Here is an 11082-nt window from a genome sequence, read left to right as displayed (position 1 = left end):
GGCGCAGGGTAGCAGGAAGCTCTCCACACACTCACGGCACCTGGGCTAGGACTGGGTCTGTATTACTTTCTTAATTGACATAAGAAATTACCAAAATCTGGATGACTTACAAAAAATTTTTTTTAAAGGTAGCTAATTTCTATTAAAGGTAGGAGGAAAAACAGGCTCAGCACAGTGAGTTTGGGCCAAGTGGAAGTAGGAAAAGAAGTAAACCTTATAGTGTGATGGTGAGCTATCAGAAAGAAGCATGATAACCCAAATAAAAAAAATTAATTACTATTCTGTAGAGTGAAAATCTGAGGTATACGTATCACCAGTTGGTTTCTTCTGAAAGCTTTGTAGAGGGAGAATCTGTTCGCTCCAGTCTCCTAATTTCCAGTGGAGGTCAGAAATCCTGACATTCCTTTGCTTGCAGATGCATCACTTCATTTTTTGCATCTGTCTTCACAAAGTATTCTCCCTATTTTGTCTGTTGGTATATCTTCTAAGTAGCTAGTCAGATAGGATTAAAGTCTCCCCCTTTTGGGATGACCTCATTTTAACTAATAGTTGTACATATGCAACAGACTTATTTCTGGGTCGGTTTACATGCTGACGTACTAGAGATTTCAATATATTTGATGGGGGAAAGAACCCAGTTCAACCCATAACCTATATTCTGAATATGGTTACTTTTGATAGCAACCGTCAAACTGTCTTGTATATTAGTTGTACCTTGTTTTCATTTCTACTAGCAGTGAATAAGTCTGTTGCTCTGCTTTCTCACTGGCAGTTGCTGCCATTTTTCTTTCGGCTATTTTAATGGGAGTGTAGTTATATCTCATTTTTTAATTTATACTTCCCTAATTTCCTTTGGTGTTGAGCATCTATTCTTTTTAGTTTTTAAATTTTTTTAAATATTTATTTATTTATTTGGTACAGGGTCTTGCTATACAGCTCAGACTTGTAGTGATCCTCCTGTCTCAGCCTCCCCAGCAGCATCTGAGGTATACGTATCACCTATCTCCCCAATCCCCCTTTTTTAGTTTTGAGACAGAATCTCACTTTGTAGTCTAGCCTGATTCTTGAATTTACTGTGTAGCCCACGCTGGCCTCAAACTCATGGCAATCTTCCTGCTTTAGCCTTCTAAGTGCTAGATTAAAGGTATGTGCTACCATGCCCAGCCTAATGATTAGTTTCTATGGTGAATTCTCTATACACCTCTTTTGCTTGTTTTGTATTACATCACGCCTGTTTTTGTTGTTGAGTTCTGAGTTTTGGAGGCTGGAAGTCCATGATGAAGGTGTTTGTTGAGGGACAGTTCCTGATTCAGAAACCGTTGTCTTGATATGTCTCATGTGGAAGAAGAGTCATGAGAGTTCCCTGAGAATTTTAAAACAAGATAATCCCTTTCATGAGATGTTTACTTTCATAGCCTAATAGCCTCCCAGAGCTTCCGCTTGGGGCCAGGGCGATGGCTCAGTAGAACAAGCATTTACCTGGCAAGCACAAGCGCCTGAGTTCAATCCCTGGTTCCACAAAAAAAACAACAAAAAAAACAAAAAAAAAGAGCTTGCGCCTCCAGTAACGTAACTGGGGTTGAGAGTTTGAAGATATGAATTTTTTTTTTTTCTTTTTTTTTTTTTTTTTCAGAACCGGGGTTTGAACTCAGTCAGGCCCTTGCGCTTGCCAGGGAAGCACTTATCCTACTGAGCCATCTCCCTGGCCCCTAATAGATAATAGGTTTTATTTTGAGTATTTTGTTTTGGTTTTGTTTTGGTTTGGGTTTTTTGGCAACTCTGGGAGTTGAACTCAGAACAATAAGCCAGACAAGTGCTTATTGTACAGAGCCATCTCCCTGACCAAGATAGGAATTTTGAGGAGACAAAAATGTGTAATCTAAGGAAGGATCTTTTTAAAATGCTATTAAAATACCTGCTTACATGCTTTGAAACAATTTAAGAACTGTTTTGTAGATTTTTATCATTTTTATGTCCACCCTTTTCTATGTTGCATTGAGATCAAATGGGTATCTTTAAATTTTATCTAGTTTTTGCTCATCAGTGACTCAGTCTTTCTGGCTTCCTAAATAAGTTCCAGTCATCCTTCAATTTGAAAATCTTTTTGTTGAACACTAGTAATGTACAAATGTAATTGGGTGCATTTTCAACTTTAAAAAAATTTCCCGATTTCTTTGGAGGCTGATGTAATTTTTACTTGAGGATCCTGCTGTTTTGTTCAACTGGTGTATTGCAGTGTTCTCTCAGTACTCTTGGACAAAATTCAAAATGTAAAGCAGAGAGGTGATAGTTATCCACCTAGATAGAATCAGACAAAAAACATCCTCCAGGACTATAATGTTGACAGTTCACACAATCATTTGAAAGACACAAAGCATTAATACTATTATCTCACCCAAAGCACTATTATTATACATTAATGCTACTGAATGTATTATTAGGAGGATGTTGGATACATTTCTTTTTCGGTGCTTCTTCTTAAATGGATGTTCTTATTGAATACCAATTGTTTAAAAATGAGAGGAGAGATTAAAGTTAGATGCAGTATCACTGTATAACTTACTTTTCTTTTTGAATAATGAACATAAATTTCCTGAAACTTAACATCCTGAGGAGTCCACGGCTATACTCACCACTGTCAACAAATATACTGGGAGCTAGAAAACAGTTGTGAATATCCATAAAGGCCTCAGACTTTTCATGTAGAGCTTCTACAGAGTGTCTTAAATACAGATCTTTTTCTATTACCTTTTTTTTTTTTTTTTTTTTTGGGATTGAACTAAAGCCCTTGTGCTTGCCAGGCAAGCACTTAGAATACTGCGCTATCTCCCCAGCCTTGTCGTTCTTTTTTTTAGACTTTGTGCATCAAAAACTATTAGTGTTTAAAGTTTTGCTGCATTTTTACTTTGTTTTTAGTACCAGGAATTAAAGTGAGGACCTCACATTTGCCAGGCAGATGCTGTGCCACTGAGCCTAAATCCCGGCCCTCTATTACATTTTACAGCTTTACTTTTCTTGCCCATTTATTAACCTATCTTTTACTCTTATGTCCAACAAAGCAATATCCTTGATATTCTCTTATTTGGTAAAGTTTTAGAAATATGGATTATGAAATATACCTTTTCTTCATTGTAATTAAGAAATAGCAATGAGACAGCTTCAAAACCAATTAGTAGGATAGTTTCAAGCTTCATTGTAATTAATAAATCAGGGAAACTATGTATCCATGTGACATATAAAATATGTGAGATAGGGTAGTTATGAAGCTTATAATTTAAATTCTATGACACCGTTGTAGAAAGCATCATTAATTCTATTTTAACTACTTTGGAAGGTTTTATGAAGGAGGCAGATTTGAAGTGGAACTTGTAAAAGAAATAACTAGAAAGCTTTGAAAATAGGAGGACTGAAGAATTTATTAGCCATGCCACCCGCCATGTTTGCAAACTTTGTGTCATAGTGCTGTGTTTCACCAAACAGAGCTTGAGACTAAGGGCCCAGGACTGTGAGTGCCCTACTTTGCTTCAACCATAACTGCCTCTTTTTCTGCTTAACAAATGCTGCATTTCTGTTTAACATCTCATTTGAAAAAGGCTTACATTGCTTTGAAACAGTTTAAGAATTGCTTTTCTAGGTTTTTTTTTTTTAATTCTTACATCCTTTTCTATATTGCAGTGGGTTCAAATGTGTATTTTTCTTAAGCTTGATCTAATTTTTACTCATTAATGATCCACAGTTTTCAATAGAATTCTATATTGGGCATTTTCTGCAAGGTTTTTTTTTTTTTTTTTTTGGCTCAGGTTTTCACTACACAGCCCAGACTCATAGTGATCCTCCTGATTTCTGCCTCCCTAATGCTGGGATTACAGGTGCACGCCACCACATCCAGACTCCATTCGCCACCTCAGTGTGCCCAGGGGCAGGGCCGGCACTGCATGCGGAGCCAGGGATTGAACTGCATTTACCTAAGCTTAGTCCACTGAGCAATACCACCGGCGCTTCTGCAAGTTTTAATTTCATAATATTTCTTTCAAACTCTTTAAAGCTAATTTAGAAAGTTAAATTAGGATATATTTTTTAATGACAGCAATGTATTACTATTGATTATTTTTGTCTTTTTGAATCACTATATGTTTATTTCAGACTGGCCTTGCATTCACTATTTTACCTCAGGCTTGACTCACAGTCTTTTTTTTTTTGTTTGTTTTTTATGTATTTGGTACAATGTCTCATTAAGCAGCTCGGACTTGTAGTGATCCTCCTGTTTTCAGCTTCCCCAGCACTGAGATTATAGGCATGTGCCACCACGCCAGGTCTCAGTCCCGGCTCTGTGCCTGGTTGCGGGGCTAGCTCAGTGTGCGGTACCGGGGATGGAACTCCAGTCCTTGTGCTTGCCTAAGCAGGTGCTTAGTCCACTGAGCTATTTAGCCAGCCCTACTCTCTTTGTCTCAGCCTCTCAAGTACTGGGATTATAGCCTTGTGCTACCATACCAGGTCAGGTTGTTTTAAGTTATATGTTTGCTTCTTTTCACTTTTGCTATATCCAATTTCTTTTTAGTTCTTAATGTTTGAGTTGCTAGGTAAAATGAATTACTCTCTTATTGTTTAATATTGTTAATGCTGTTCCTAAGACTTCTACAGTAATAATATACCATTCTACAATAGATGAATGAATACTATGTTCTGAATAATGCTGTCACTTTTCAATGCATTTTATTTGAAATCCATATTAGGGATTATTTTGTAACATATCATCAAATCCAAGTTTTCTGTTCCACCACTTCTATACTTTTATTTTTTTTACCTTATTAGTTTATAACAGTTTGAATTATAGGTTTAATGAACTATTTTCACTACTTTTCTCAGATTTTATTGGTCCATTTTAGATATACATAATGATCACACTCATCGTATAGAATTTATACCTGCACGTGATATAGCTTAGTTTTTACCCATTTCCCTATCCTGTTTTCAGCCCTTCTTCCCCTTCCCATTTACAAAAGCTTTGTTTCCATGATTTTCTTTCTTTTTCTTTTCTTTTCTTTTTTTTTTTTTAACTTTTCTCCTTGACTCTTATTTCTTAAGATTGTGTGTGTGTGTGTGTGTGTGCGCGCGCACATGCACTTGGCAGGTTTTATTTACAGATAGTATTCAGGAAAATAAAACAGGTGAAACAGATGCTAAGAGACTGAGATGCTACAGGCTATACTGAACCTACATTTATTCATACTTGCCTTGGGACAAGGAGTTAGTCATTTAGTAAAAACATACAGTAAAAACAGAAAATGTCTTTTCCTACCATGTATAACTGTTAAACTACAATAATGGTGTACCTTACTTATGTCCATGCACACAAGTCTAACATTACCCCTTTTTAAAAAATAAACACAATTGGGCTGGGGAGATAGCTCAGTGGAATAAGCGCTTCCCTGGCAAGCTCAAGGACCTGAGTTCAATCCCCAGTTATGCAAAAAATAAAAAATAAACACAATTAAGACTTCTGAGAGCATTTTATAATAAAGTAATTTCTAATTTTTTCTTTGTATATAGATCAAGATTTTCTTACATAACATTTTTATTACATTTTCTTGAAGTTCAGATGTATTAGGTTTTCTCTAATCAACTAGCTCCAGAAAGTGAAAATTAATTTTTAATTTTGACATGGATAATATTTAATAAATGAGGACTGTGACTAGCACATGATGACCTTACAATCTTGACACATCTCATTTCTTTTTATAGATTAAATTTGAATTTCTTAAGTAATTATTAATGTACCGTGCACTTTGGAGCCTGCTCTCCACATAGATTCATCTAAGAAATGTGAAACCCTTGTAACTTCTACTAAAAGACAAAGGAAGAGAAAAAACATGGAAGTTACTTGATAACATATTTAGTTATATTAGGAAAACAAAGGGGTATTCTTACCCACTAAGAGTACCAGAAACAAAGTATGTTTTGCCTTTCTATAGCACTGTCTTAGAATTCATAGCGGCATTGCATTTTAGGAGAAATTACCTATAATTGTCTAATAACAAATAATTTATATAAACTCTACCTTAGGGAAGCAAACTAGTTTAAACTCAAAGTCTACCTTGATAGGAAATGATTGCCTTTTAGATAATCATCTTTGTAAATGTTCTCTAAACATATAAAATTTGGGGCTGGTGAGATGGCTCAGTGGTCTAAAGCACCTACTTAGAACAAGCTTAGCAAAGCACAGGGACCACAGTTCAATCCCCCAGCACCACATGCCAGCCAGCCCCGCCCCCTGGCGGGCTGAGCTGGCCACACACACATACACACACACATAAATAAATAAAATTTTCAAAAAAAAATTTAAAAAATTTAAACATATAAAATTTGTTTTTTAACTAAGTACTTTTAAAACATTGATTTTTCTCCTACCATACTAGTCTTGTCATTCCCCTCACCCATATTGCCTAAGTCAATTTAAATAAAAATGTCATTTTTGGTAACATTCTATGTATTTTTCTTAGAAAAATAAAATTGACTTTACAGCCTCTTAAATTAATTAATTATTAATTACAGGATCTTACTACACTGCTCAGACTTGTAGTGATCCTTTCTGTTTTTCAGCCTCCCAAGCACTGGGTTTACAGGCACATGCCACCACGCCCAGTCTCAATTGCCTTCTCAGCCTGTCCTGGGAGCAGAGCTGGCATCACAGGCTGGGGATCGAACCTGGCCCTTGCATCTACCTAAGCAGGCACTTTAAGCTACTGAGCTATCTGGCCGCCCTTAGAGCCTCTTTTGAATTCACCTCCCCCCCCCCTTTTTGTGCAGATTACATTGCAGCCTAATCACTGGCATTGGTCACCTTTCTTTATATTTTAACTTTGAAAACCGCCCACTGGGTTCTGGGGAGATGGCTCAGTAGAATAAGCATTTGCCTGGCAAGCGCAAAGGTCTGAGTTCAATCCCCAGTTCCACAAAAAAAAAAAAAAGAAAAAGAAAAGAAAAGAAAGCCGCCCACTGAACTTTACAAGGCTTTATTTTTTGACAGTCGTGGCATTTGACTACTGGTATAGGATATCTTTAATTATTACTTTTATTTCTTAAAAGGCCTTTTTCAATTTTAAGTCAAGGCTTTCATTTTTACTTTCTTGGTAATATATAAGAACTATCTTAAAAGGATCTCAGTTCTGAATTTGTGTAGTGAATCTCTGACATTCCTTAGTTAATCAAAAATTGCTAGACTGGGACTAGGGAGATGACTCAGTGGAATAAGTGCTTCTCTGGCAAGCACAAGGGCCTGAGTTCAATCCCCAGTTCGGGGGGAAAAAAAAAAATAAATAAATAAATAAATAAATAAATAAAAAAAAAATTGCTAGACTGAGATTTTTTTGAAGTCTTTCTTATGGTTCTAAAATGATTTTTAGGGGGCCTGCCCCTTAGCTCAGTCCTTTAAGTGGCTGCTTCAACAAAGCAGTCAGGCTCAGGTTGCTGTGGCTCAATCCCCACAACTCAAGCCAGCCAAACTTGCCCTGAAGGCATTCAGAAAAAAAAAATCATTAAAATGATTTTTGTGTCAACACATAAACAAACAGATTAATTAAGCCTTATTTAACTAAAAGCTTCCTAATAACCTTGCTAAAAACTCTGAATCTATCCACTGTTTTGCTTTTGGTTGATTTGCATTTGATTCCTTGTTTTGAAAGCAGTTTCCTTTTGTCTTGCCTATGTGGTAGCTTTCTTCATTCCACCATATTTTTATGTCATTAAATCACTGAAGATATATTTTTAATATCACTCTAAATTCTTTATTTTTATTTACTTATGAAAATTCTTATTTTTATGCTGTATGCAAATTAGTGTTGCTACCTTTTAAAAAGATATAAAGCATCACCCTACAGTTATATGCCATCCTAAGAGGTCTACTTTTTTTTTTTTAATTCTTCTTAGTGGTTAATTGCTGTACAAGTACTTATTTTTATTATTATTATTATTTCCATAAAAATGGAATAAGGATTTTTTTTTTCTCTGAATGCCTTCAGGGCAGGTTTGGCTGGCTGGAGTTGTGGGGATCGAACTACAGCAACCTGAGGCTGACAGCTTTGTGGAAGCAGCCACGTAAAGAACTGAGCTAGGGCCAGGCACCCGAGATTTGCTTATTTCATCTTTTATAAAATCTCTAGTTGAACTGACCTGTAGTTGTTAATGGCACTAACAGATTTGCCAAATGGAAATACTCACTATTGGCTTTTTCCTACTCTTTATTTTAGTGATCTTTTCAAAGAACCTTTTGTTTACATTGTCATCAACAAATTCATAATGTTATTATATACCATAGATAATTTTCTATTTTTCATACAGTTTTATTTCAAGAATTCACTGTACATGGTTTCTTTGTTTTTATTACATATGGAAATTTTAGTGATGTTAATTATTCATTGTTTCAGTTGTTGAACATTTATCTCCTGGGATAACATGCAATCAAAGCAACCTTTGAAATAGATTTTCTTTCAGAGCTTTTATTAAACTTCTCAAATTAGTCTGTTTCCATGAGATGTCTATTTTATTTGAATAAACTGTGAAGTTAGGAATCAAATTCCACTTTTGATAAACTCATTCAACATACTATTTAACAAAACAGAAACCTCTGTATTTCTACCACCTTGAAGCTGTAATTAAAATCAGTCATGGAACAGATACCTCTGAAATGAAGTTTAAGAGTAATTTCTGGCATGGTGGCACATGCCTATGTTTTCAGCTACTTGAGAGGCTGGAGAATCACAAGTTTAAGACAGGCTAGGCAATTTTACAAGGCCCTTGCTCAAAATTTGCGATAAAAATTTTAAAACGCGTTGATATATATGTCAGTAATAGACCACTTGCCTGGCATACCCCAGCCCTGGGTGCAGTCCCCACTACAGCAGTCAGTCAGCTAATCCATTTGAAGAACAGTATCTTGAACGTGTCCTTTTGTCTCTTTCCCTATTGTCATGATAAAATAGCCCAAAGTTGGGCAAAACCCCCCGATATTTTTTCTGAGATGAAATCATCAGTTATTCTCTAAATGCAGCTTCAGAGCCATCCATGTGAGAGTCACTTTAGGGGCCCTTATTTTAGCAATCTATATCTGTTGAATTAAAATTGGGGGTGTTTTGACAAGAATTCATATTATACAGAGGTGTAGTAGACTTTAAAAGCCTTAGAACATAATCTCAGATTGAAGTATTCCTTTTATTTCCTATTTAGTTGTGTTTGTCTTAACCTTCCCTGCATTTCTTTTCCCTCTGTATCTACCATTGTAACTTTTGTTATGATGGGCCTCAATTTCAAGAAATTAATAAAACATTGGTTCCATAATAACTTTGAAGAAAATGATTAGAATCACAGTGCATTTGATTTCCTATAAAACAAACAAAATATAAAATACATGGAAAGATCTACTTCTTACCAGCCTGTATTATCCTGCTTTGATTTTTTTTTTTTTTTTTTTTTTTTTTGCGGAACCGGGGATTGAACTCAGGCCCTTGCGCTTGCCAGGGAAGCACTTATTCCACTGAGCCATCTCCCCGGCCCCTGATCTTTCATTTATTCATTTTATCTTAACAGTGTTTAGTATTGTTTAAATGAATAATATGTATACATATGAGCAATTCACCTTACCTAAATAACTTTTTTTTTTAGCATACTGTGCTTAGCTTTCAACCTAATCAATGAAGATTTTGAATAAAAATGAATTGCTGTCCATATCAGAGATGTAATTTAAAAATTCTTATAAAGTATTGGAGGCTTTTGTGTTATCTCCTTACTCCTTATAAAACTACAGGGAGATTTTCTGTCCCTGGGTCTTCCCTATTTCAGAGAATGTAAGGTCTGATCTTTCTTCAGTTATTCTTCATCCAGTCATGCGGTCACATAATTTCCAAATACTTTCTATGGGCCAGGTCAAAAACATTTCATTTTCCAAGTTCCATTTACCACGTTTCTCTTTGGTAGTCTTTTATGTCAGGAAAAAAAAAAAATCTTAAGCAAATCACACTAGTTTTCTCATTCATCTTTGAAGTTGGATTGTTTTAAATGTTATTTTACTTGAATTACTCTGATTTTGTTGTTGTTCTTACTATCAGCAGTTAAATGAAAAACATGTTTAAAAATATTTTCATAAGGAACATGCTGAAAATCTAAGACCATCTTTTTCTTTATTTTTCTTTAATCTGACTGCATTTAAAATTCAGAACTGGGTGTAGAGGTTGAGGCAGCACGATCACTGTAAGTTCAAGCCCTGATTGAACTACACAGCACAACTTTTTCTCAGAAAAGCAAAAAAACCAAAAAACTTCAATTAGAATTTATTCTTTTTAGTTTTTGTATTTTTTTTCTTTGACCAGACTGTTAAGTACAGCCTCTTGTTCACTATAATATTTATGTGTGGATTTTCTGTTTTTGGTTTTTTGTACTGGAAATCAAACTCAGAACCTTATGCTTGCCGGGCAGGTATAATGATTATTAATAATTTACCCTTTTAGTAACTTATTTGTAATATAAATTAGATGAGCTCTGACAAATGCTCAGTCCTAACTGCCACTAAAATCAAGGTGTAGACAAACTGTACCCCAAAATGTCCCTTATTGTGCTCCTTTATACCACCTCCAATCTCTGGCAATGATTGATCTGCTGTCTGTCCTTGTTGTTTTATATTTTACAGAATGATATATAACTACAATTATATTGAGTGGAGCAATATTTGCTTGTATGTTGGAGGAAAATTTGGGAGTTGAACCTTTGGCCTTCTGCATGCTGAGCAAATGCTTTGCCACTGAGCTATATACTCCCATCCCAGTTTGCGTCTTTTTTTTTTTTTTGGCGGAACCAGGGATTGAACCCAGGCCTTTGTGCTTGCCAGGGAAGCGTTTATTCCACTGAGCTATCTTCCCGGCCCCAGTTTGCGTCTTTTTAATTGCATAATATTCGATTGTATAAATATGCCAGAGTTTGATTATTCATGCAACAGTTGATGCACTTGGGGTTCTTTATTTTTCTGCCTGTTATTGACAAAATCAGTGTAAACCTTTTTTTTTATTTTTTTATTTATTTTTTTATTTTTTTATT

The 11082-nt window shown here is 35.4% G+C and overlaps 1 protein-coding gene across 1 annotated transcript in view; it reads left to right on the top strand.

The window, feature by feature from the left end:
* Zranb3 (zinc finger RANBP2-type containing 3) overlaps positions 1-11082 on the top strand; it is a 222738-nt gene that overhangs the window by 93093 nt on the left and 118563 nt on the right. The gene's annotated exons all lie outside the window — the stretch shown is intronic.

The sequence above is a fragment of the Octodon degus genome, unplaced genomic scaffold (assembly GCF_000260255.1).
Source record: "Octodon degus isolate 3935 unplaced genomic scaffold, OctDeg1.0 scaffold00014, whole genome shotgun sequence".
Taxonomy (NCBI): Eukaryota; Metazoa; Chordata; class Mammalia; order Rodentia; family Octodontidae; genus Octodon; species Octodon degus.
Note: the sequence above shows the minus strand (reverse complement) of the source record. Positions and strands in the feature narration are given on the sequence as shown.